Source organism: Spea bombifrons, chromosome 3 (genome assembly GCF_027358695.1).
Source record: "Spea bombifrons isolate aSpeBom1 chromosome 3, aSpeBom1.2.pri, whole genome shotgun sequence".
Classification (NCBI taxonomy): Eukaryota; Metazoa; Chordata; class Amphibia; order Anura; family Pelobatidae; genus Spea; species Spea bombifrons.
The window spans coordinates 119,520,982-119,547,096 of NC_071089.1; the positions used below are offsets into that span (position 1 = coordinate 119,520,982).

The following is a 26,115-nucleotide window of genomic DNA, read 5'->3' on the forward strand; positions in this document are numbered from 1 at the left end:
GAAAACATCCCACTCGCCCCTGGGTGGGCTTGAACCACCAACCTTTCGGTTAACAGCCGAACGCGCTAACCGATTGCGCCACAGAGACAACCACTTGTGACTGTTTTCAGAGAAGCAGTGAGGATTATGACTTTAAACCTTCAGCATTCCAGAGGGCTTAGTGACCATAGCAGAAGAATTGACAGTTGTATCTCAACTGTTTATACATTATTTCATGATGGTGAGAACTTGTACTCCTAAATTGTCTTTACGAATCTTGAAGAAGAGATTTGGGAAAAAAAAGTCAGGAATTAATGTGTTTTATCATTTGTGAAGAAAGTACCACGAAAAGCAGAGTGGCGCAGCGGAAGCGTGCTGGGCCCATAACCCAGAGGTCGATGGATCGAAACCATCCTCTGCTAGATGTCGTTTTCACATAGGGTTAATAACTTCTGTCATTGATGATGTTGCATAAAAACAGCATTCTCCCCTCAGACAAACAGCTGTATAGAAAGCAGAGTGGCGCAGCGGAAGCGTGCTGGGCCCGGAGGTCGATGGATCGAAACCATCCTCTGCTAGATGTCATTTTTACATAGGGTTAATAACTTCTGTCATTGATGATATTGCATGAAAACAGCATTCTCCCCTCGGACAAACAGCTGTACAGAAAGCAGAGTGGCGCAGCGGAAGCGTGCTGGGCCCATGACCCAGATGTCGATGGATCGAAACCATCCTCTGCTAGATGTCATTTTTACATAGGGTTAATAACTTCTGTCATTGATGATATTGCATGAAAACAGCATTCTCCCCTCGGACAAACAGCTGTACAGGAAGCTGAGTGGTGCAGCGGAAGCGTGCTGTGCCCATAACCCAGAGGTCGATGGATCGAAACCATTCTCTGCTAGATGTCATTTTTACATAGGGTTAATAACTTCTGTCATTGATGATATTGCATTAAAACAGCATTCTTCCCTCGGACAAACAGCTATATGAAAAGCAGAGTGGCGCAGCGGAAGCGTGCTGGGCCCATAACCCAGAGGTCGATGGATCGAAACCATCCTCTGCTAATTTTCTTTTCATTATGTCACTTTTCTGTTTAAGCACAACTGGCGTTGCATAAGATTAATTGGTACGTAGGGTTAACAACTTGTGTCATTTATGATATTGTATGAAAACGGCATTCTCCCCTTGCCAGCCACTATTTTGGTAACGGCTGCCCGAATTATTAACAACATGTAGTATTGTAGACGTGGCCTAAGTTAAAAAACAAAAAATTAATAATAATAATCTAAGCATTCCAAAATTGGCACTATGCCAAGAAGTTTTTCCTGTGTTTTTCCATGGAAGGATTGGCATGCTTTGTCTGGAAAATAACTTTCCACAAGTGGAATAAGAAGATTTAGGCTAGGTTTCCACTTGGTTTTTTTTTGCTAAAAACGCCCATAAAAACGCCAATAGCGCCACCTGGCATTTTTTTAGTGAAAAACGGCTGCAGCCAGATGTTAGCTGTTCTTCAATAGGAAATCGCAAAATGCCATTTCCACTTGGCCTTTTTCTGTTTGGCGTTTTTTCAGTCCTCTTTGGCGTTTGTCTGCTTTTTTGGGCTCTGTGGCAGTTTTTCAAAATCGCAGCATGTTGACACTGGCGTTTTTTGCAAGGAAATCTTGGCGTTTTTCTCCAATAGAAGTCTATGGGAGAGAAAAAAACGCCATGAAAAAGCCATGTGGGTTTATTGCCTTGGCGTTTTTTATGACGTTTTTTCCACAGTTACAATGCAGAGGATGGACCCAGTATCTGTGTGTCCTACGAGAAATAGGCTGAAAACAAACAGTTTCACACAAAACAAAGTCCTGGACTGGTTCATATTGAATTTTACACCATTTGGAACAAACATGCCATTACAAACAAACATACCCGACGCATCAACTGGATCCTGCGTGCCAAAAGCAACAGCAAACAATTTGCACCATCATTTGGGGCCAATCTTCCCAGAGGAGCAGACATTCGGAATAAAGCATGCCTTACAAACCACAGAAAAGAGACAAAAGGGTCTACCAAGTAAATGACATCAGGAGGGGGCAGATACTTGCCATTTATCCTAATCCCTTTTAGCTGGGTGAAACTTCTAACTTGTAAAGGCTGGAAAAACTGCCTAAGGTCAAAAAAAGCAATTTCCACAGAAAGGCTAAAACGCCAGAAAAAACGCCAAAACGCAGGTAAATGCAGTGGCAGTTTTCTTGGCGTTTTTCCTGGCGTTTTTCATCAAGAAAAAAACGCAGGACAAAAACCCAAGTGGAAACCTAGCCTTAGCTTAATGTTGGAAAGCTATAAGGATTTTGCATTTCTGTCTTTCAATGTAATCATTAGCTCATTGGTGTTGCAAAGACAGGAACGAAAGTTTTCAGGAAAACATCCCACTCGTCCCTGGGTGGGCTTGAACCACCAACCTTTCGGTTAACAGCCGAACGCGCTAACCGATTGCGCCACAGAGACAACCACATGTGACTGCTTTCAGAGAAGCAGTGAGGATTATGACTTTAAACCTTCAGCATTCCAGAGGGCTTAGTGACCATAGCAGAAGAATTGACAGTTGTATCTCAACTGTTTATACATTATTTCATGATGGTGAGAACTTGTACTCCTAAATTGTCTTTACGAATCTTGAAGAAGAGATTTGGGAAAAAAAAGTCAGATATTCATGGTTTTTTATCATTTGGGAAGAAAGTGGCAAAAAGTTGGCACTTTCGAAGCTTGAAGAAGAGATTTGGAGAAAAAAAAGTCAGGAATTAATGTGTTTTTATCATTTGTGAAGAAAGTGCCACGAAAAGCAGAGTGGCGCAGCGGAAGCGTGCTGGGCCCATAACCCAGAGGTCGATGGATCGAAACCATCCTCTGCTAGATGTCATTTTTACATAGGGTTAATAACTGCTGTCATTGATGATATTGCATTAAAACAACATTCTCCCCTCGGACAAAACGCTATATGAGAAGCAGAGTGGCGCAGCGGAAGCGTGCTGGGCCCATAACCCAGAGGTCGATGGATCGAAACCACCCTCTGCTAATTTTGTTTTCATTATATCACTTTTCTGTTTAAGCACAACTGGCGTTGCATAAGATTATTTGGCACGTAGGGTTAACAACTTGTGTCATTTATGATATTTTATGAAAACGGCATTCTCCCCTTGCCAGCCACTATTTTGGTAACGGCTGCCCGAATTATTAACAACATGTAGTATTGTAGACGTGGCCTAAGTTAAAAAACAAAAAATTAATAATAATAATCTAAGCATTCCAAAATTGGCACTATGCCAAGAAGTTTTTCCTGTGTTTTTTCATGGAAGGATTGGCATGCTTTGTCTGGAAAATAACTTTCCACAAGTGGAATAAGAAGATTTAGCTTAATGTTGGAAAGCTTTAAAGATTTTGCATTTTTGTCTTTCAATGTAATCACTAGCTCATTGGTGTTGCAAAGACAGGAATGAAAGTTTTCAGGAAAACATCCCACTCGTCCCTGGGTGGGCTTGAACCACCAACCTTTCGGTTAACAGCCGAACGCGCTAACCGATTGCGCCACAGAGACAACCACATGTGACTGTTTTCAGAGAAGCAGTGAGGATTATGACTTTAAACCTTCAGCATTCCAGAGGGCTTAGTGACCATAGCAGAAGAATTGACAGTTGTATCTCAACTGTTTATACATTATTTCATGATGGTGAGAACTTGTACTCCTAAATTGTCTTTACGAATCTTGAAGAAGAGATTTGGGAAAAAAAAGTCAGGAATTAATGTGTTTTATCATTTGTGAAGAAAGTACCACGAAAAGCAGAGTGGCGCAGCGGAAGCGTGCTGGGCCCATAACCCAGAGGTCGATGGATCGAAACCATCCTCTGCTAGATGTCGTTTTTCACATAGGGTTAATAACTTCTGTCATTGATGATATTGCATGAAAACAGCATTCTCCCCTCGGACAAAAAGCTGTACAGAAAGCTGAGTGGTGCAGCGGAAGCGTGCTGTGCCCATAACCCAGAGGTCGATGGATCGAAACCATTCTTTGCTAGATGTCATTTTTACATAGGGTTAATAACTTCTGTCATTGATGATATTGCATTAAAACAGCATTCTTCCCTCGGACAAACAACTATATGAAAAGCAGAGTGGCGCAGCGGAAGCGTGCTGGGCCCATAACCCAGAGGTCGATGGATCGAAACCATCCTCTGCTAATTTTCTTTTCATTATGTCACTTTTCTGTTTAAGCACAACTGGCGTTGCATAAGATTAATTGGTACGTAGGGTTAACAACTTGTGTCATTTATGATATTGTATGAAAACGGCATTCTCCCCTTGCCAGCCACTATTTTGGTAACGGCTGCCCGAATTATTAACAACATGTAGTATTGTAGACGTGGCCTAAGTTAAAAAACAAAAAATTAATAATAATAATCTAAGCATTCCAAAATTGGCACTATGCCAAGAAGTTTTTCCTGTGTTTTTCCATGGAAGGATTGGCATGCTTTGTCTGGAAAATAACTTTCCACAAGTGGAATAAGAAGATTTAGGCTAGGTTTCCACTTGGTTTTTTTTTGCTAAAAACGCCCATAAAAACGCCAATAGCGCCACCTGGCGTTTTTTTAGTGAAAAACGGCTGCAGCCAGATGTTAGCTGTTCTTCAATAGGAAATCGCAAAATGCCATTTCCACTTGGCCTTTTTCTGTTTGGCGTTTTTTCAGTCCTCTTTGGCGTTTGCTTTTTTGGGCTCTGTGGCAGTTTTTCAAAATCGCAGCATGTTGACACTCTGGCGTTTTTTGCAAGGAAATCTTGGCGTTTTTCTCCAATAGAAGTCTATGGGAGAGAAAAAACGCCATGAAAAAGCCATGTGGGTTTATTGCCTTGGCGTTTTTTATGACGTTTTTTCCACAGTTACAATGCAGAGGATGGACCCAGTATCTGTGTGTCCTACGAGAAATAGGCTGAAAACAAACAGTTTCACACAAAACAAAGTCCTGGACTGGTTCATATTGAATTTTACACCATTTGGAACAAACATGCCATTACAAACAAACATACCCGACGCATCAACTGGATCCTGCGTGCCAAAAGCAACAGCAAACAATTTGCACCATCATTTGGGGCCAATCTTCCCAGAGGAGCAGACATTCGGAATAAAGCATGCCTTACAAACCACAGAAAAGAGACAAAAGGGTCTACCAAGTAAATGACATCAGGAGGGGGCAGATACTTGCCATTTATCCTAATCCCTTTTAGCTGGGTGAAACTTCTAACTTGTAAAGGCTGGAAAAACTGCCTAAGGTCAAAAAAAGCAATTTCCACAGAAAGGCTAAAACGCCAGAAAAAACGCCAAAACGCAGGTAAATGCAGTGGCAGTTTTCTTGGCGTTTTTCCTGGCGTTTTTCATCAAGAAAAAAACGCAGGACAAAAACCCAAGTGGAAACCTAGCCTTAGCTTAATGTTGGAAAGCTTTAAGGATTTTGCATTTCTGTCTTTCAATGTAATCATTAGCTCATTGGTGTTGCAAAGACAGGAACGAAAGTTTTCAGGAAAACATCCCACTCGTCCCTGGGTGGGCTTGAACCACCAACCTTTCGGTTAACAGCCGAACGCGCTAACCAATTGCGCCACAGAGACAACCACTTGTGACTGTTTTCAGAGAAGCAGTGAGGATTATGACTTTAAACCTTCAGCATTCCAGAGGGCTTAGTGACCATAGCAGAAGAATTGACAGTTGTATCTCAACTGTTTATACATTATTTCATGATGGTGAGAACTTGTACTCCTAAATTGTCTTTACGAATCTTGAAGAAGAGATTTGGGAAAAAAAAGTCAGATATTCATGGTTTTTTATCATTTGGGAAGAAAGTGGCAAAAAGTTGGCACTTTCGAAGCTTGAAGAAGAGATTTGGAGAAAAAAAAGTCAGGAATTAATGTGTTTTTATCATTTGTGAAGAAAGTGCCACGAAAAGCAGAGTGGCGCAGCGGAAGCGTGCTGGGCCCATAACCCAGAGGTCGATGGATCGAAACCATCCTCTGCTAGATGTCATTTTTACATAGGGTTAATAACTGCTGTCATTGATGATATTGCATTAAAACAACATTCTCCCCTCGGACAAAACGCTATACGAGAAGCAGAGTGGCGCAGCAGAAGCGTGCTGGGCCCATAACCCAGAGGTCGATGGATTGAAACCACCCTCTGCTAATTTTGTTTTCATTATATCACTTTTCTGTTTAAGCACAACTGGCGTTGCATAAGATTATTTGGCACGTAGGGTTAACAACTTGTGTCATTTATGATATTTTATGAAAACGGCATTCTCCCCTTGCCAGCCACTATTTTGGTAACGGCTGCCCGAATTATTAACAACATGTAGTATTGTAGACGTGGCCTAAGTTAAAAAACAAAAAATTAATAATAATAATCTAAGCATTCCAAAATTGGCACTATGCCAAGAAGTTTTTCCTGTGTTTTTTCCTGTGTTTTTTCATGGAAGGATTGGCATGCTTTGTCTGGAAAATAACTTTCCACAAGTGGAATAAGAAGATTTAGCTTAATGTTGGAAAGCTTTAAAGATTTTGCATTTTTGTCTTTCAATGTAATCACTAGCTCATTGGTGTTGCAAAGACAGGAATGAAAGTTTTCAGGAAAACATCCCACTCGTCCCTGGGTGGGCTTGAACCACCAACCTTTCGGTTAACAGCCGAACGCGCTAACCGATTGCGCCACAGAGACAACCACATGTGACTGTTTTCAGAGAAGCAGTGAGGATTATGACTTTAAACCTTCAGCATTCCAGAGGGCTTAGTGACCATAGCAGAAGAATTGACAGTTGTATCTCAACTGTTTATACATTATTTCATGATGGTGAGAACTTGTACTCCTAAATTGTCTTTACGAATCTTGAAGAAGAGATTTGGGAAAAAAAAGTCAGGAATTAATGTGTTTTATCATTTGTGAAGAAAGTTCCACGAAAAGCAGAGTGGCGCAGCGGAAGCGTGCTGGGCCCATAACCCAGAGGTCGATGGATCGAAACCATCCTCTGCTAGATGTCGTTTTCACATAGGGTTAATAACTTCTGTCATTGATGATATTGCATAAAAACAGCATTCTCCCCTCGGACAAACAGCTGTATAGAAAGCAGAGTGGCGCAGCGGAAGCGTGCTGGGCCCGGAGGTCGATGGATCGAAACCATCCTCTGCTAGATGTCATTTCTACATAGGGTTAATAACTTCTGTCATTGATGATATTGCATGAAAACAGCATTCTCCCCTCGGACAAACAGCTGTACAGAAAGCAGAGTGGCGCAGCGGAAGCGTGCTGGGCCCATGACCCAGATGTCGATGGATCGAAACCATCCTCTGCTAGATGTCATTTTTACATAGGGTTAATAACTTCTGTCATTGATGATATTGCATGAAAACAGCATTCTCCCCTCGGACAAACAGCTGTACAGAAAGCTGAGTGGTGCAGCGGAAGCGTGCTGTGCCCATAACCCAGAGGTCGATGGATCGAAACCATTCTCTGCTAGATGTCATTTTTACATAGGGTTAATAACTTCTGTCATTGATGATATTGCATTAAAACAGCATTCTTCCCTCGGACAAACAGCTATATGAAAAGCAGAGTGGCGCAGCGGAAGCGTGCTGGGCCCATAACCCAGAGGTCGATGGATCGAAACCATCCTCTGCTAATTTTCTTTTCATTATGTCACTTTTCTGTTTAAGCACAACTGGCGTTGCATAAGATTAATTGGTACGTAGGGTTAACAACTTGTGTCATTTATGATATTGTATGAAAACGGCATTCTCCCCTTGCCAGCCACTATTTTGGTAACGGCTGCCCGAATTATTAACAACATGTAGTATTGTAGACGTGGCCTAAGTTAAAAAACAAAAAATTATTAATAATAATCTAAGCATTCCAAAATTGGCACTATGCCAAGAAGTTTTTCCTGTGTTTTTCCATGGAAGGATTGGCATGCTTTGTCTGGAAAATAACTTTCCACAAGTGGAATAAGAAGATTTAGGCTAGGTTTCCACTTGGTTTTTTTTTGCTAAAAACGCCCATAAAAACGCCAATAGCGCCACCTGGCGTTTTTTTAGTGAAAAACGGCTGCAGCCAGATGTTAGCTGTTCTTCAATAGGAAATCGCAAAATGCCATTTCCACTTGGCCTTTTTCTGTTTGGCGTTTTTTCAGTCCTCTTTGGCGTTTGTCTGCTTTTTTGGGCTCTGTGGCAGTTTTTCAAAATCGCAGCATGTTGACACTCTGGCGTTTTTTGCAAGGAAATCTTGGCGTTTTTCTCCAATAGAAGTCTATGGGAGAGAAAAAACGCCATGAAAAAGCCATGTGGGTTTATTGCCTTGGCGTTTTTTATGACGTTTTTTCCACAGTTACAATGCAGAGGATGGACCCAGTATCTGTGTGTCCTACGAGAAATAGGCTGAAAACAAACAGTTTCACACAAAACAAAGTCCTGGACTGGTTCATATTGAATTTTACACCATTTGGAACAAACATGCCATTACAAACAAACATACCCGACGCATCAACTGGATCCTGCGTGCCAAAAGCAACAGCAAACAATTTGCACCATCATTTGGGGCCAATCTTCCCAGAGGAGCAGACATTCGGAATAAAGCATGCCTTACAAACCACAGAAAAGAGACAAAAGGGTCTACCAAGTAAATGACATCAGGAGGGGGCAGATACTTGCCATTTATCCTAATCCCTTTTAGCTGGGTGAAACTTCTAACTTGTAAAGGCTGGAAAAACTGCCTAAGGTCAAAAAAAGCAATTTCCACAGAAAGGCTAAAACGCCAGAAAAAACGCCAAAACGCAGGTAAATGCAGTGGCAGTTTTCTTGGCGTTTTTCCTGGCGTTTTTCATCAAGAAAAAAACGCAGGACAAAAACCCAAGTGGAAACCTAGCCTTAGCTTAATGTTGGAAAGCTTTAAGGATTTTGCATTTCTGTCTTTCAATGTAATCATTAGCTCATTGGTGTTGCAAAGACAGGAACGAAAGTTTTCAGGAAAACATCCCACTCGTCCCTGGGTGGGCTTGAACCACCAACCTTTCGGTTAACAGCCGAACGCGCTAACCAATTGCGCCACAGAGACAACCACATGTGACTGTTTTCAGAGAAGCAGTGAGGATTATGACTTTAAACCTTCAGCATTCCAGAGGGCTTAGTGACCATAGCAGAAGAATTGACAGTTGTATCTCAACTGTTTATACATTATTTCATGATGGTGAGAACTTGTACTCCTAAATTGTCTTTACGAATCTTGAAGAAGAGATTTGGGAAAAAAAAGTCAGATATTCATGGTTTTTTATCATTTGGGAAGAAAGTGGCAAAAAGTTGGCACTTTCGAAGCTTGAAGAAGAGATTTGGAGAAAAAAAAGTCAGGAATTAATGTGTTTTTATCATTTGTGAAGAAAGTGCCACGAAAAGCAGAGTGGCGCAGCGGAAGCGTGCTGGGCCCATAACCCAGAGGTCGATGGATCGAAACCATCCTCTGCTAGATGTCATTTTTACATAGGGTTAATAACTGCTGTCATTGATGATATTGCATTAAAACAACATTCTCCCCTCGGACAAAACGCTATACGAGAAGCAGAGTGGCGCAGCAGAAGCGTTCTGGGCCCATAACCCAGAGGTCGATGGATCGAAACCACCCTCTGCTAATTTTGTTTTCATTATATCACTTTTCTGTTTAAGCACAACTGGCGTTGCATAAGATTATTTGGCACGTAGGGTTAACAACTTGTGTCATTTATGATATTTTATGAAAACGGCATTCTCCCCTTGCCAGCCACTATTTTGGTAACGGCTGCCCGAATTATTAACAACATGTAGTATTGTAGACGTGGCCTAAGTTAAAAAACAAAAAATTAATAATAATAATCTAAGCATTCCAAAATTGGCACTATGCCAAGAAGTTTTTCCTGTGTTTTTTCCTGTGTTTTTTCATGGAAGGATTGGCATGCTTTGTCTGGAAAATAACTTTCCACAAGTGGAATAAGAAGATTTAGCTTAATGTTGGAAAGCTTTAAAGATTTTGCATTTTTGTCTTTCAATGTAATCACTAGCTCATTGGTGTTGCAAAGACAGGAATGAAAGTTTTCAGGAAAACATCCCACTCGTCCCTGGGTGGGCTTGAACCACCAACCTTTCGGTTAACAGCCGAACGCGCTAACCGATTGCGCCACAGAGACAACCACATGTGATTGTTTTCAGAGAAGCAGTGAGGATTATGACTTTAAACCTTCAGCATTCCAGAGGGCTTAGTGACCATAGCAGAAGAATTGACAGTTGTATCTCAACTGTTTATACATTATTTCATGATGGTGAGAACTTGTACTCCTAAATTGTCTTTACGAATCTTGAAGAAGAGATTTGGGAAAAAAAAGTCAGGAATTAATGTGTTTTATCATTTGTGAAGAAAGTTCCACGAAAAGCAGAGTGGCGCAGCGGAAGCGTGCTGGGCCCATAACCCAGAGGTCGATGGATCGAAACCATCCTCTGCTAGATGTCGTTTTCACATAGGGTTAATAACTTCTGTCATTGATGATATTGCATAAAAACAGCATTCTCCCCTCGGACAAACAGCTGTATAGAAAGCAGAGTGGCGCAGCGGAAGCGTGCTGGGCCCGGAGGTCGATGGATCGAAACCATCCTCTGCTAGATGTCATTTTTACATAGGGTTAATAACTTCTGTCATTGATGATATTGCATGAAAACAGCATTCTCCCCTCGGACAAACAGCTGTACAGAAAGCTGAGTGGTGCAGCGGAAGCGTGCTGTGCCCATAACCCAGAGGTCGATGGATCGAAACCATTCTCTGCTAGATGTCATTTTTACATAGGGTTAATAACTTCTGTCATTGATGATATTGCATTAAAACAGCATTCTTCCCTCGGACAAACAACTATATGAAAAGCAGAGTGGCGCAGCGGAAGCGTGCTGGGCCCATAACCCAGAGGTCGATGGATCGAAACCATCCTCTGCTAATTTTCTTTTCATTATGTCACTTTTCTGTTTAAGCACAACTGGCGTTGCATAAGATTAATTGGTACGTAGGGTTAACAACTTGTGTCATTTATGATATTGTATGAAAACGGCATTCTCCCCTTGCCAGCCACTATTTTGGTAACGGCTGCCCGAATTATTAACAACATGTAGTATTGTAGACGTGGCCTAAGTTAAAAAACAAAAAATTAATAATAATAATCTAAGCATTCCAAAATTGGCACTATGCCAAGAAGTTTTTCCTGTGTTTTTCCATGGAAGGATTGGCATGCTTTGTCTGGAAAATAACTTTCCACAAGTGGAATAAGAAGATTTAGGCTAGGTTTCCACTTGGTTTTTTTTTGCTAAAAACGCCCATAAAAACGCCAATAGCGCCACCTGGCGTTTTTTTAGTGAAAAACGGCTGCAGCCAGATGTTAGCTGTTCTTCAATAGGAAATCGCAAAATGCCATTTCCACTTGGCCTTTTTCTGTTTGGCGTTTTTTCAGTCCTCTTTGGCGTTTGTCTGCTTTTTTGGGCTCTGTGGCAGTTTTTCAAAATCGCAGCATGTTGACACTCTGGCGTTTTTTGCAAGGAAATCTTGGCGTTTTTCTCCAATAGAAGTCTATGGGAGAGAAAAAACGCCATGAAAAAGCCATGTGGGTTTATTGCCTTGGCGTTTTTTATGACGTTTTTTCCACAGTTACAATGCAGAGGATGGACCCAGTATCTGTGTGTCCTACGAGAAATAGGCTGAAAACAAACAGTTTCACACAAAACAAAGTCCTGGACTGGTTCATATTGAATTTTACACCATTTGGAACAAACATGCCATTACAAACAAACATACCCGACGCATCAACTGGATCCTGCGTGCCAAAAGCAACAGCAAACAATTTGCACCATCATTTGGGGCCAATCTTCCCAGAGGAGCAGACATTCGGAATAAAGCATGCCTTACAAACCACAGAAAAGAGACAAAAGGGTCTACCAAGTAAATGACATCAGGAGGGGGCAGATACTTGCCATTTATCCTAATCCCTTTTAGCTGGGTGAAACTTCTAACTTGTAAAGGCTGGAAAAACTGCCTAAGGTCAAAAAAAGCAATTTCCACAGAAAGGCTAAAACGCCAGAAAAAACGCCAAAACGCAGGTAAATGCAGTGGCAGTTTTCTTGGCGTTTTTCCTGGCGTTTTTCATCAAGAAAAAAACGCAGGACAAAAACCCAAGTGGAAACCTAGCCTTAGCTTAATGTTGGAAAGCTTTAAGGATTTTGCATTTCTGTCTTTCAATGTAATCATTAGCTCATTGGTGTTGCAAAGACAGGAATGAAAGTTTTCAGGAAAACATCCCACTCGTCCCTGGGTGGGCTTGAACCACCAACCTTTCGGTTAACAGCCGAACGCGCTAACCGATTGCGCCACAGAGACAACCACATGTGACTGTTTTCAGAGAAGCAGTGAGGATTATGACTTTAAACCTTCAGCATTCCAGAGGGCTTAGTGACCATAGCAGAAGAATTGACAGTTGTATCTCAACTGTTTATACATTATTTCATGATGGTGAGAACTTGTACTCCTAAATTGTCTTTACGAATCTTGAAGAAGAGATTTGGGAAAAAAAAGTCAGATATTCATGGTTTTTTATCATTTGGGAAGAAAGTGGCAAAAAGTTGGCACTTTCGAAGCTTGAAGAAGAGATTTGGAGAAAAAAAAGTCAGGAATTAATGTGTTTTTATCATTTGTGAAGAAAGTGCCACGAAAAGCAGAGTGGCGCAGCGGAAGCGTGCTGGGCCCATAACCCAGAGGTCGATGGATCGAAACCATCCTCTGCTAGATGTCGTTTTTACATAGGGTTAATAACTTCTGTCATTGATGATATTGCATTAAAAAAACATTCTCCCCTCGGACAAAACACTATATGAGAAGCAGAGTGGCGCAGCGGAAGCGTGCTGGGCCCATAACCCAGAGGTCGATGGATCGAAACCATCCTCTGCTAATTTTGTTTTCATTATATCACTTTTCTGTTTAAGCACAACTGGCGTTGCATAAGATTATTTGGCACGTAGGGTTAACAACTTGTGTCATTTATGATATTTTATGAAAACGGCATTCTCCCCTTGCCAGCCACTATTTTGGTAACGGCTGCCCGAATTATTAACAACATGTAGTATTGTAGACGTGGCCTAAGTTAAAAAACAAAAAATTAATAATAATAATCTAAGCATTCCAAAATTGGCACTATGCCAAGAAGTTTTTCCTGTGTTTTTTCATGGAAGGATTGGCATGCTTTGTCTGGAAAATAACTTTCCACAAGTGGAATAAGAAGATTTAGCTTAATGTTGGAAAGCTTTAAAGATTTTGCATTTTTGTCTTTCAATGTAATCACTAGCTCATTGGTGTTGCAAAGACAGGAATGAAAGTTTTCAGGAAAACATCCCACTCGCTTGAACCACCAACCTTTCGGTTAACAGCCGAACGCGCTAACCGATTGCGCCACAGAGACAACCACATGTGACTGTTTTCAGAGAAGCAGTGAGGATTATGACTTTAAACCTTCAGCATTCCAGAGGGCTTAGTGACCATAGCAGAAGAATTGACAGTTGTATCTCAACTGTTTATACATTATTTCATGATGGTGAGAACTTGTACTCCTAAATTGTCTTTACGAATCTTGAAGAAGAGATTTGGGAAAAAAAAGTCAGGAATTAATGTGTTTTATCATTTGTGAAGAAAGTACCACGAAAAGCAGAGTGGCGCAGCGGAAGCGTGCTGGGCCCATAACCCAGAGGTCGATGGATCGAAACCATCCTCTGCTAGATGTTGTTTTTCACATAGGGTTAATAACTTCTGTCATTGATGATATTGCATAAAAACAGCATTCTCCCCTCGGACAAAAGCTATATAGAAAGCAGAGTGGCGCAGCGGAAGCGTGCTGGGCCCGGAGGTCGATGGATCGAAACCATCCTCTGCTAGATGTCGTTTTTCACATAGGGTTAATAACTTCTGTCATTGATGATATTGCATAAAAACAGCATTCTCCCCTCGGACAAAAGCTGTATAGAAAGCAGAGTGGCGCAGCGGAAGCGTGCTGGGCCCGGAGGTCGATGGATCGAAACCATCCTCTGCTAGATGTCATTTTTACATAGGGTTAATAACTTCTGTCATTGATGATATTGCATGAAAACAGCATTCTCCCCTCAGACAAACAGCTGTACAGAAAGCTGAGTGGTGCAGCGGAAGCGTGCTGTGCCCATAACCCAGAGGTCGATGGATCGAAACCATTCTCTGCTAGATGTCATTTTTACATAGGGTTAATAACTTCTGTCATTGATGATATTGCATTAAAACAGCATTCTTCCCTCGGACAAACAACTATATGAAAAGCAGAGTGGCGCAGCGGAAGCGTGCTGGGCCCATAACCCAGAGGTCGATGGATCGAAACCATCCTCTGCTAATTTTCTTTTCATTATGTCACTTTTCTGTTTAAGCACAACTGGCGTTGCATAAGATTAATTGGTACGTAGGGTTAACAACTTGTGTCATTTATGATATTGTATGAAAACGGCATTCTCCCCTTGCCAGCCACTATTTTGGTAACGGCTGCCCGAATTATTAACAACATGTAGTATTGTAGACGTGGCCTAAGTTAAAAAACAAAAAATTAATAATAATAATCTAAGCATTCCAAAATTGGCACTATGCCAAGAAGTTTTTCCTGTGTTTTTCCATGGAAGGATTGGCATGCTTTGTCTGGAAAATAACTTTCCACAAGTGGAATAAGAAGATTTAGGCTAGGTTTCCACTTGGTTTTTTTTTGCTAAAAACGCCCATAAAAACGCCAATAGCGCCACCTGGCGTTTTTTTAGTGAAAAACGGCTGCAGCCAGATGTTAGCTGTTCTTCAATAGGAAATCGCAAAATGCCATTTCCACTTGGCCTTTTTCTGTTTGGCGTTTTTTCAGTCCTCTTTGGCGTTTGTCTGCTTTTTTGGGCTCTGTGGCAGTTTTTCAAAATCGCAGCATGTTGACACTCTGGCGTTTTTTGCAAGGAAATCTTGGCGTTTTTCTCCAATAGAAGTCTATGGGAGAGAAAAAACGCCATGAAAAAGCCATGTGGGTTTATTGCCTTGGCGTTTTTTATGACGTTTTTTCCACAGTTACAATGCAGAGGATGGACCCAGTATCTGTGTGTCCTACGAGAAATAGGCTGAAAACAAACAGTTTCACACAAAACAAAGTCCTGGACTGGTTCATATTGAATTTTACACCATTTGGAACAAACATGCCATTACAAACAAACATACCCGACGCATCAACTGGATCCTGCGTGCCAAAAGCAACAGCAAACAATTTGCACCATCATTTGGGGCCAATCTTCCCAGAGGAGCAGACATTCGGAATAAAGCATGCCTTACAAACCACAGAAAAGAGACAAAAGGGTCTACCAAGTAAATGACATCAGGAGGGGGCAGATACTTGCCATTTATCCTAATCCCTTTTAGCTGGGTGAAACTTCTAACTTGTAAAGGCTGGAAAAACTGCCTAAGGTCAAAAAAAGCAATTTCCACAGAAAGGCTAAAACGCCAGAAAAAACGCCAAAACGCAGGTAAATGCAGTGGCAGTTTTCTTGGCGTTTTTCCTGGCGTTTTTCATCAAGAAAAAAACGCAGGACAAAAACCCAAGTGGAAACCTAGCCTTAGCTTAATGTTGTAAAGGTTTAAGGATTTTGCATTTCTGTCTTTCAATGTAATCATTAGCTCATTGGTGTTGCAAAGACAGGAATGAAAGTTTTCAGGAAAACATCCCACTCGTCCCTGGGTGGGCTTGAACCACCAACCTTTCGGTTAACAGCCGAACGCGCTAACCGATTGCGCCACAGAGACAACCACATGTGACTGTTTTCAGAGAAGCAGTGAGGATTATGACTTTAAACCTTCAGCATTCCAGAGGGCTTAGTGACCATAGCAGAAGAATTGACAGTTGTATCTCAACTGTTTATACATTATTTCATGATGGTGAGAACTTGTACTCCTAAATTGTCTTTACGAATCTTGAAGAAGAGATTTGGGAAAAAAAAGTCAGATATTCATGGTTTTTTATCATTTGGGAAGAAAGTGGCAAAAAGTTGGCACTTTCGAAGCTTGAAGAAGAGATTTGGAGAAAAAAAAGTCAGGAATTAATGTGTTTTTATCATTTGTGAAGAAAGTGCCACGAAAAGCAGAGTGGCGCAGCGGAAGCGTGCTGGGCCCATAACCCAGAGGTCGATGGATCGAAACCATCCTCTGCTAGATGTCGTTTTTACATAGGGTTAATAACTTCTGTCATTGATGATATTGCATTAAAAAAACATTCTCCCCTCGGACAAAACACTATATGAGAAGCAGAGTGGCGCAGCGGAAGCGTGCTGGGCCCATAACCCAGAGGTCGATGGATCGAAACCATCCTCTGCTAATTTTGTTTTCATTATATCACTTTTCTGTTTAAGCACAACTGGCGTTGCATAAGATTATTTGGCACGTAGGGTTAACAACTTGTGTCATTTATGATATTTTATGAAAACGGCATTCTCCCCTTGCCAGCCACTATTTTGGTAACGGCTGCCCGAATTATTAACAACATGTAGTATTGTAGACGTGGCCTAAGTTAAAAAACAAAAAATTAATAATAATAATCTAAGCATTCCAAAATTGGCACTATGCCAAGAAGTTTTTCCTGTGTTTTTTCATGGAAGGATTGGCATGCTTTGTCTGGAAAATAACTTTCCACAAGTGGAATAAGAAGATTTAGCTTAATGTTGGAAAGCTTTAAAGATTTTGCATTTTTGTCTTTCAATGTAATCACTAGCTCATTGGTGTTGCAAAGACAGGAATGAAAGTTTTCAGGAAAACATCCCACTCGTCCCTGGGTGGGCTTGAACCACCAACCTTTCGGTTAACAGCCGAACGCGCTAACCGATTGCGCCACAGAGACAACCACATGTGACTGTTTTCAGAGAAGCAGTGAGGATTATGACTTTAAACCTTCAGCATTCCAGAGGGCTTAGTGACCATAGCAGAAGAATTGACAGTTGTATCTCAACTGTTTATACATTATTTCATGATGGTGAGAACTTGTACTCCTAAATTGTCTTTACGAATCTTGAAGAAGAGATTTGGGAAAAAAAAGTCAGGAATTAATGTGTTTTATCATTTGTGAAGAAAGTACCACGAAAAGCAGAGTGGCGCAGCGGAAGCGTGCTGGGCCCATAACCCAGAGGTCGATGGATCGAAACCATCCTCTGCTAGATGTTGTTTTTCACATAGGGTTAATAACTTCTGTCATTGATGATATTGCATAAAAACAGCATTCTCCCCTCGGACAAAAGCTATATAGAAAGCAGAGTGGCGCAGCGGAAGCGTGCTGGGCCCGGAGGTCGATGGATCGAAACCATCCTCTGCTAGATGTCGTTTTTCACATAGGGTTAATAACTTCTGTCATTGATGATATTGCATAAAAACAGCATTCTCCCCTCGGACAAAAGCTGTATAGAAAGCAGAGTGGCGCAGCGGAAGCGTGCTGGGCCCGGAGGTCGATGGATCGAAACCATCCTCTGCTAGATGTCATTTTTACATAGGGTTAATAACTTCTGTCATTGATGATATTGCATGAAAACAGCATTCTCCCCTCGGACAAACAGCTGTACAGAAAGCTGAGTGGTGCAGCGGAAGCGTGCTGTGCCCATAACCCAGAGGTCGATGGATCGAAACCATTCTCTGCTAGATGTCATTTTTACATAGGGTTAATAACTTCTGTCATTGATGATATTGCATTAAAACAGCATTCTTCCCTCGGACAAATAACTATATGAAAAGCAGAGTGGCGCAGCGGAAGCGTGCTGGGCCCATAACCCAGAGGTCGATGGATCGAAACCATCCTCTGCTAATTTTCTTTTCATTATGTCACTTTTCTGTTTAAGCACAACTGGCGTTGCATAAGATTAATTGGTACGTAGGGTTAACAACTTGTGTCATTTATGATATTGTATGAAAACGGCATTCTCCCCTTGCCAGCCACTATTTTGGTAACGGCTGCCCGAATTATTAACAACATGTAGTATTGTAGACGTGGCCTAAGTTAAAAAACAAAAAATTAATAATAATAATCTAAGCATTCCAAAATTGGCACTATGCCAAGAAGTTTTTCCTGTGTTTTTCCATGGAAGGATTGGCATGCTTTGTCTGGAAAATAACTTTCCACAAGTGGAATAAGAAGATTTAGGCTAGGTTTCCACTTGGTTTTTTTTTGCTAAAAACGCCCATAAAAACGCCAATAGCGCCACCTGGCGTTTTTTTAGTGAAAAACGGCTGCAGCCAGATGTTAGCTGTTCTTCAATAGGAAATCGCAAAATGCCATTTCCACTTGGCCTTTTTCTGTTTGGCGTTTTTTCAGTCCTCTTTGGCGTTTGTCTGCTTTTTTGGGCTCTGTGGCAGTTTTTCAAAATCGCAGCATGTTGACACTCTGGCGTTTTTTGCAAGGAAATCTTGGCGTTTTTCTCCAATAGAAGTCTATGGGAGAGAAAAAACGCCATGAAAAAGCCATGTGGGTTTATTGCCTTGGCGTTTTTTATGACGTTTTTTCCACAGTTACAATGCAGAGGATGGACCCAGTATCTGTGTGTCCTACGAGAAATAGGCTGAAAACAAACAGTTTCACACAAAACAAAGTCCTGGACTGGTTCATATTGAATTTTACACCATTTGGAACAAACATGCCATTACAAACAAACATACCCGACGCATCAACTGGATCCTGCGTGCCAAAAGCAACAGCAAACAATTTGCACCATCATTTGGGGCCAATCTTCCCAGAGGAGCAGACATTCGGAATAAAGCATGCCTTACAAACCACAGAAAAGAGACAAAAGGGTCTACCAAGTAAATGACATCAGGAGGGGGCAGATACTTGCCATTTATCCTAATCCCTTTTAGCTGGGTGAAACTTCTAACTTGTAAAGGCTGGAAAAACTGCCTAAGGTCAAAAAAAGCAATTTCCACAGAAAGGCTAAAACGCCAGAAAAAACGCCAAAACGCAGGTAAATGCAGTGGCAGTTTTCTTGGCGTTTTTCCTGGCGTTTTTCATCAAGAAAAAAACGCAGGACAAAAACCCAAGTGGAAACCTAGCCTTAGCTTAATGTTGGAAAGCTTTAAGGATTTTGCATTTCTGTCTTTCAATGTAATCATTAGCTCATTGGTGTTGCAAAGACAGGAATGAAAGTTTTCAGGAAAACATCCCACTCGTCCCTGGGTGGGCTTGAACCACCAACCTTTCGGTTAACAGCCGAACGCGCTAACCGATTGCGCCACAGAGACAACCACATGTGACTGTTTTCAGAGAAGCAGTGAGGATTATGACTTTAAACCTTCAGCATTCCAGAGGGCTTAGTGACCATAGCAGAAGAATTGACAGTTGTATCTCAACTGTTTATACATTATTTCATGATGGTGAGAACTTGTACTCCTAAATTGTCTTTACGAATCTTGAAGAAGAGATTTGGGAAAAAAAAGTCAGATATTCATGGTTTTTTATCATTTGGGAAGAAAGTGGCAAAAAGTTGGCACTTTCGAAGCTTGAAGAAGAGATTTGGAGAAAAAAAAGTCAGGAATTAATGTGTTTTTATCATTTGTGAAGAAAGTGCCACGAAAAGCAGAGTGGCGCAGCGGAAGCGTGCTGGGCCCATAACCCAGAGGTCGATGGATCGAAACCATCCTCTGCTAGATGTCGTTTTTACATAGGGTTAATAACTTCTGTCATTGATGATATTGCATTAAAAAAACATTCTCCCCTCGGACAAAACACTATATGAGAAGCAGAGTGGCGCAGCGGAAGCGTGCTGGGCCCATAACCCAGAGGTCGATGGATCGAAACCATCCTCTGCTAATTTTGTTTTCATTATATCACTTTTCTGTTTAAGCACAACTGGCGTTGCATAAGATTATTTGGCACGTAGGGTTAACAACTTGTGTCATTTATGATATTTTATGAAAACGGCATTCTCCCCTTGCCAGCCACTATTTTGGTAACGGCTGCCCGAATTATTAACAACATGTAGTATTGTAGACGTGGCCTAAGTTAAAAAACAAAAAATTAATAATAATAATCTAAGCATTCCAAAATTGGCACTATGCCAAGAAGTTTTTCCTGTGTTTTTTCATGGAAGGATTGGCATGCTTTGTCTGGAAAATAACTTTCCACAAGTGGAATAAGAAGATTTAGCTTAATGTTGGAAAGCTTTAAAGATTTTGCATTTTTGTCTTTCAATGTAATCACTAGCTCATTGGTGTTGCAAAGACAGGAATGAAAGTTTTCAGGAAAACATCCCACTCGTCCCTGGGTGGGCTTGAACCACCAACCTTTCGGTTAACAGCCGAACGCGCTAACCGATTGCGCCACAGAGACAACCACATGTGACTGTTTTCAGAGAAGCAGTGAGGATTATGACTTTAAACCTTCAGCATTCCAGAGGGCTTAGTGACCATAGCAGAAGAATTGACAGTTGTATCTCAACTGTTTATACATTATTTCATGATGGTGAGAACTTGTACTCCTAAATTGTCTTTACGAATCTTGAAGAAGAGATTTGGGAAAAAAAAGTCAGGAATTAATGTGTTTTATCATTTGTGAAGAAAGTACCACGAAAAGCAGAGTGGCGCAGCGGAAGCGTGCTGGGCCCATAACCCAGAGGTCGATGGATCGAAACCATCCTCTGCTAGATGTCGTTTTTCACATAGGGTTAATAACTTCTGTCATTGATGATATTGCATAAAAACAGCGTTCTCCCCTCGGACAAAAGCTATATAGAAAGCAGAGTGGCGCAGCGGAAGCGTGCTGGGCCTGGAGGTCGATGGATCGAAACCATCCTCTGCTAGATGTCGTTTTTCACATAGGGTTAATAACTTCTGTCATTGATGATATTGCATAAAAACAGCATTCTCCCCTCGGACAAAAGCTGTATAGAAAGCAGAGTGGCGCAGCGGAAGCGTGCTGGGCCCGGAGGTCGATGGATCGAAACCATCCTCTGCTAGATGTCATTTTTACATAGGGTTAATAACTTCTGTCATTGATGATATTGCATGAAAACAGCATTCTCCCCTCGGACAAACAGCTGTACAGAAAGCTGAGTGGTGCAGCGGAAGCGTGCTGTGCCCATAACCCACAGGTCGATGGATCGAAACCATTCTCTGCTAGATGTCATTTTTACATAGGGTTAATAACTTCTGTCATTGATGATATTGCATTAAAACAGCATTCTTCCCTCGGACAAACAGCTATATGAAAAGCAGAGTGGCGCAGCGGAAGCGTGCTGGGCCCATAACCCAGAGGTCGATGGATCGAAACCATCCTCTGCTAATTTTGTTTTCATTATGTCACTTTTCTGTTTAAGCACAACTGGCGTTGCATAAGATTAATTGGTACGTAGGGTTAACAACTTGTGTCATTTATGATATTGTATGAAAACGGCATTCTCCCCTTGCCAGCCACTATTTTGGTAACGGCTGCCCGAATTATTAACAACATGTAGTATTGTAGACGTGGCCTAAGTTAAAAAACAAAAAATTAATAATAATAATCTAAGCATTCCAAAATTGGCACTATGCCAAGAAGTTTTTCCTGTGTTTTTCCATGGAAGGATTGGCATGCTTTGTCTGGAAAATAACTTTCCACAAGTGGAATAAGAAGATTTAGGCTAGGTTTCCACTTGGTTTTTTTTTGCTAAAAACGCCCATAAAAACGCCAATAGCGCCACCTGGCGTTTTTTTAGTGAAAAACGGCTGCAGCCAGATGTTAGCTGTTCTTCAATAGGAAATCGCAAAATGCCATTTCCACTTGGCCTTTTTCTGTTTGGCGTTTTTTCAGTCCTCTTTGGCGTTTGTCTGCTTTTTTGGGCTCTGTGGCAGTTTTTCAAAATCGCAGCATGTTGACACTCTGGGGTTTTTTGCAAGGAAATCTTGGCGTTTTTCTCCAATAGAAGTCTATGGGAGAGAAAAAACGCCATGAAAAAGCCATGTGGGTTTATTGCCTTGGCGTTTTTTATGACGTTTTTTCCACAGTTACAATGCAGAGGATGGACCCAGTATCTGTGTGTCCTACGAGAAATAGGCTGAAAACAAACAGTTTCACACAAAACAAAGTCCTGGACTGGTTCATATTGAATTTTACACCATTTGGAACAAACATGCCATTACAAACAAACATACCCGACGCATCAACTGGATCCTGCGTGCCAAAAGCAACAGCAAACAATTTGCACCATCATTTGGGGCCAATCTTCCCAGAGGAGCAGACATTCGGAATAAAGCATGCCTTACAAACCACAGAAAAGAGACAAAAGGGTCTACCAAGTAAATGACATCAGGAGGGGGCAGATACTTGCCATTTATCCTAATCCCTTTTAGCTGGGTGAAACTTCTAACTTGTAAAGGCTGGAAAAACTGCCTAAGGTCAAAAAAAGCAATTTCCACAGAAAGGCTAAAACGCCAGAAAAAACGCCAAAACGCAGGTAAATGCAGTGGCAGTTTTCTTGGCGTTTTTCCTGGCGTTTTTCATCAAGAAAAAAACGCAGGACAAAAACCCAAGTGGAAACCTAGCCTTAGCTTAATGTTGGAAAGCTTTAAGGATTTTGCATTTCTGTCTTTCAATGTAATCATTAGCTCATTGGTGTTGCAAAGACAGGAATGAAAGTTTTCAGGAAAACATCCCACTCGTCCCTGGGTGGGCTTGAACCACCAACCTTTCGGTTAACAGCCGAACGCGCTAACCGATTGCGCCACAGAGACAACCACATGTGACTGTTTTCAGAGAAGCAGTGAGGATTATGACTTTAAACCTTCAGCATTCCAGAGGGCTTAGTGACCATAGCAGAAGAATTGACAGTTGTATCTCAACTGTTTATACATTATTTCATGATGGTGAGAACTTGTACTCCTAAATTGTCTTTACGAATCTTGAAGAAGAGATTTGGGAAAAAAAGTCAGATATTCATGGTTTTTTATCATTTGGGAAGAAAGTGGCAAAAAGTTGGCACTTTCGAAGCTTGAAGAAGAGATTTGGAGAAAAAAAAGTCAGGAATTAATGTGTTTTTATCATTTGTGAAGAAAGTGCCACGAAAAGCAGAGTGGCGCAGCGGAAGCGTGCTGGGCCCATAACCCAGAGGTCGATGGATCGAAACCATCCTCTGCTAGATGTCGTTTTTACATAGGGTGAATAACTTCTGTCATTGATGATATTGCATTAAAACAACATTCTCCCCTCGGACAAAACACTATATGAGAAGCAGAGTGGCGCAGCGGAAGCGTGCTGGGCCCATAACCCAGAGGTCGATGGATCGAAACCATCCTCTGCTAATTTTGTTTTCATTATATCACTTTTCTGTTTAAGCACAACTGGCGTTGCATAAGATTATTTGGCACGTAGGGTTAACAACTTGTGTCATTTATGATATTTTATGAAAACGGCATTCTCCCCTTGCCAGCCACTATTTTGGTAACGGCTGCCCGAATTATTAACAACATGTAGTATTGTAGACGTGGCCTAAGTTAAAAAACAAAAAATTAATAATAATAATCTAAGCATTCCAAAATTGGCACTATGCCAAGAAGTTTTTCCTGTGTTTTTTCATGGAAGGATTGGCATGCTTTGTCTGGAAAATAACTTTCCACAAGTGGAATAAGAAGATTTAGCTTAATGTTGGAAAGCTTTAAAGATTTTGCATTTTTGTCTTTCAATGTAATCACTAGCTCATTGGTGTTGCAAAGACAGGAATGAAAGTTTTCAGGAAAACATCCCACTCGCTTGAACCACCAACCTTTCGGTTAACAGCCGAACGCGCTAACCGATTGCGCCACAGAGACAACCACATGTGACTGTTTTCAGAGAAGCAGTGAGGATTATGACTTTAAACCTTCAGCATTCCAGAGGGCTTAGTGACCATAGCAGAAGAATTGACAGTTGTATCTCAACTGTTTATACATTATTTCATGATGGTGAGAACTTGTACTCCTAAATTGTCTTTACGAATCTTGAAGAAGAGATTTGGGAAAAAAAAGTCAGGAATTAATGTGTTTTATCATTTGTGAAGAAAGTACCACGAAAAGCAGAGTGGCGCAGCGGAAGCGTGCTGGGCCCATAACCCAGAGGTCGATGGATCGAAACCATCCTCTGCTAGATGTTGTTTTTCACATAGGGTTAATAACTTCTGTCATTGATGATATTGCATAAAAACAGCATTCTCCCCTCGGACAAAAGCTATATAGAAAGCAGAGTGGCGCAGCGGAAGCGTGCTGGGCCCGGAGGTCGATGGATCGAAACCATCCTCTGCTAGATGTCGTTTTTCACATAGGGTTAATAACTTCTGTCATTGATGATATTGCATAAAAACAGCATTCTCCCCTCGGACAAAAGCTGTATAGAAAGCAGAGTGGCGCAGCGGAAGCGTGCTGGGCCCGGAGGTCGATGGATCGAAACCATCCTCTGCTAGATGTCATTTTTACATAGGGTTAATAACTTCTGTCATTGATGATATTGCATGAAAACAGCATTCTCCCCTCAGACAAACAGCTGTACAGAAAGCTGAGTGGTGCAGCGGAAGCGTGCTGTGCCCATAACCCAGAGGTCGATGGATCGAAACCATTCTCTGCTAGATGTCATTTTTACATAGGGTTAATAACTTCTGTCATTGATGATATTGCATTAAAACAGCATTCTTCCCTCGGACAAACAACTATATGAAAAGCAGAGTGGCGCAGCGGAAGCGTGCTGGGCCCATAACCCAGAGGTCGATGGATCGAAACCATCCTCTGCTAATTTTCTTTTCATTATGTCACTTTTCTGTTTAAGCACAACTGGCGTTGCATAAGATTAATTGGTACGTAGGGTTAACAACTTGTGTCATTTATGATATTGTATGAAAACGGCATTCTCCCCTTGCCAGCCACTATTTTGGTAACGGCTGCCCGAATTATTAACAACATGTAGTATTGTAGACGTGGCCTAAGTTAAAAAACAAAAAATTAATAATAATAATCTAAGCATTCCAAAATTGGCACTATGCCAAGAAGTTTTTCCTGTGTTTTTCCATGGAAGGATTGGCATGCTTTGTCTGGAAAATAACTTTCCACAAGTGGAATAAGAAGATTTAGGCTAGGTTTCCACTTGGTTTTTTTTTGCTAAAAACGCCCATAAAAACGCCAATAGCGCCACCTGGCGTTTTTTTAGTGAAAAACGGCTGCAGCCAGATGTTAGCTGTTCTTCAATAGGAAATCGCAAAATGCCATTTCCACTTGGCCTTTTTCTGTTTGGCGTTTTTTCAGTCCTCTTTGGCGTTTGTCTGCTTTTTTGGGCTCTGTGGCAGTTTTTCAAAATCGCAGCATGTTGACACTCTGGCGTTTTTTGCAAGGAAATCTTGGCGTTTTTCTCCAATAGAAGTCTATGGGAGAGAAAAAACGCCATGAAAAAGCCATGTGGGTTTATTGCCTTGGCGTTTTTTATGACGTTTTTTCCACAGTTACAATGCAGAGGATGGACCCAGTATCTGTGTGTCCTACGAGAAATAGGCTGAAAACAAACAGTTTCACACAAAACAAAGTCCTGGACTGGTTCATATTGAATTTTACACCATTTGGAACAAACATGCCATTACAAACAAACATACCCGACGCATCAACTGGATCCTGCGTGCCAAAAGCAACAGCAAACAATTTGCACCATCATTTGGGGCCAATCTTCCCAGAGGAGCAGACATTCGGAATAAAGCATGCCTTACAAACCACAGAAAAGAGACAAAAGGGTCTACCAAGTAAATGACATCAGGAGGGGGCAGATACTTGCCATTTATCCTAATCCCTTTTAGCTGGGTGAAACTTCTAACTTGTAAAGGCTGGAAAAACTGCCTAAGGTCAAAAAAAGCAATTTCCACAGAAAGGCTAAAACGCCAGAAAAAACGCCAAAACGCAGGTAAATGCAGTGGCAGTTTTCTTGGCGTTTTTCCTGGCGTTTTTCATCAAGAAAAAAACGCAGGACAAAAACCCAAGTGGAAACCTAGCCTTAGCTTAATGTTGTAAAGGTTTAAGGATTTTGCATTTCT

The 26,115-nt window shown here is 41.4% G+C and overlaps 12 non-coding genes across 12 annotated transcripts; all 12 read right to left on the reverse strand.

Moving 5' to 3' along the window:
• Positions 1-2,398: 2,398 nt before the first annotated feature.
• Positions 2,399-2,472, reverse strand: TRNAN-GUU (transfer RNA asparagine (anticodon GUU)). Its single transcript has one exon. It is a non-coding gene; the product is annotated as a tRNA-Asn (tRNA).
• A 1,013-nt stretch (positions 2,473-3,485) lies between these two features.
• TRNAN-GUU (transfer RNA asparagine (anticodon GUU)) lies at positions 3,486-3,559 on the reverse strand. Its single transcript has one exon. It is a non-coding gene; the product is annotated as a tRNA-Asn (tRNA).
• Positions 3,560-5,548: 1,989 nt separating this feature from the next.
• On the reverse strand, positions 5,549-5,622 carry TRNAN-GUU (transfer RNA asparagine (anticodon GUU)). The gene has a single exon. It is a non-coding gene; the product is annotated as a tRNA-Asn (tRNA).
• A 1,025-nt stretch (positions 5,623-6,647) lies between these two features.
• TRNAN-GUU (transfer RNA asparagine (anticodon GUU)) lies at positions 6,648-6,721 on the reverse strand. The gene has a single exon. It is a non-coding gene; the product is annotated as a tRNA-Asn (tRNA).
• A 2,311-nt stretch (positions 6,722-9,032) lies between these two features.
• Positions 9,033-9,106, reverse strand: TRNAN-GUU (transfer RNA asparagine (anticodon GUU)). Its single transcript has one exon. It is a non-coding gene; the product is annotated as a tRNA-Asn (tRNA).
• A 1,025-nt stretch (positions 9,107-10,131) lies between these two features.
• On the reverse strand, positions 10,132-10,205 carry TRNAN-GUU (transfer RNA asparagine (anticodon GUU)). Its single transcript has one exon. It is a non-coding gene; the product is annotated as a tRNA-Asn (tRNA).
• Positions 10,206-12,353: 2,148 nt separating this feature from the next.
• TRNAN-GUU (transfer RNA asparagine (anticodon GUU)) lies at positions 12,354-12,427 on the reverse strand. Its single transcript has one exon. It is a non-coding gene; the product is annotated as a tRNA-Asn (tRNA).
• Positions 12,428-15,806: 3,379 nt separating this feature from the next.
• On the reverse strand, positions 15,807-15,880 carry TRNAN-GUU (transfer RNA asparagine (anticodon GUU)). Its single transcript has one exon. It is a non-coding gene; the product is annotated as a tRNA-Asn (tRNA).
• A 1,013-nt stretch (positions 15,881-16,893) lies between these two features.
• TRNAN-GUU (transfer RNA asparagine (anticodon GUU)) lies at positions 16,894-16,967 on the reverse strand. The gene has a single exon. It is a non-coding gene; the product is annotated as a tRNA-Asn (tRNA).
• Positions 16,968-19,271: 2,304 nt separating this feature from the next.
• Positions 19,272-19,345, reverse strand: TRNAN-GUU (transfer RNA asparagine (anticodon GUU)). Its single transcript has one exon. It is a non-coding gene; the product is annotated as a tRNA-Asn (tRNA).
• A 1,013-nt stretch (positions 19,346-20,358) lies between these two features.
• On the reverse strand, positions 20,359-20,432 carry TRNAN-GUU (transfer RNA asparagine (anticodon GUU)). The gene has a single exon. It is a non-coding gene; the product is annotated as a tRNA-Asn (tRNA).
• A 2,304-nt stretch (positions 20,433-22,736) lies between these two features.
• TRNAN-GUU (transfer RNA asparagine (anticodon GUU)) lies at positions 22,737-22,810 on the reverse strand. The gene has a single exon. It is a non-coding gene; the product is annotated as a tRNA-Asn (tRNA).
• Positions 22,811-26,115: the final 3,305 nt, after the last annotated feature.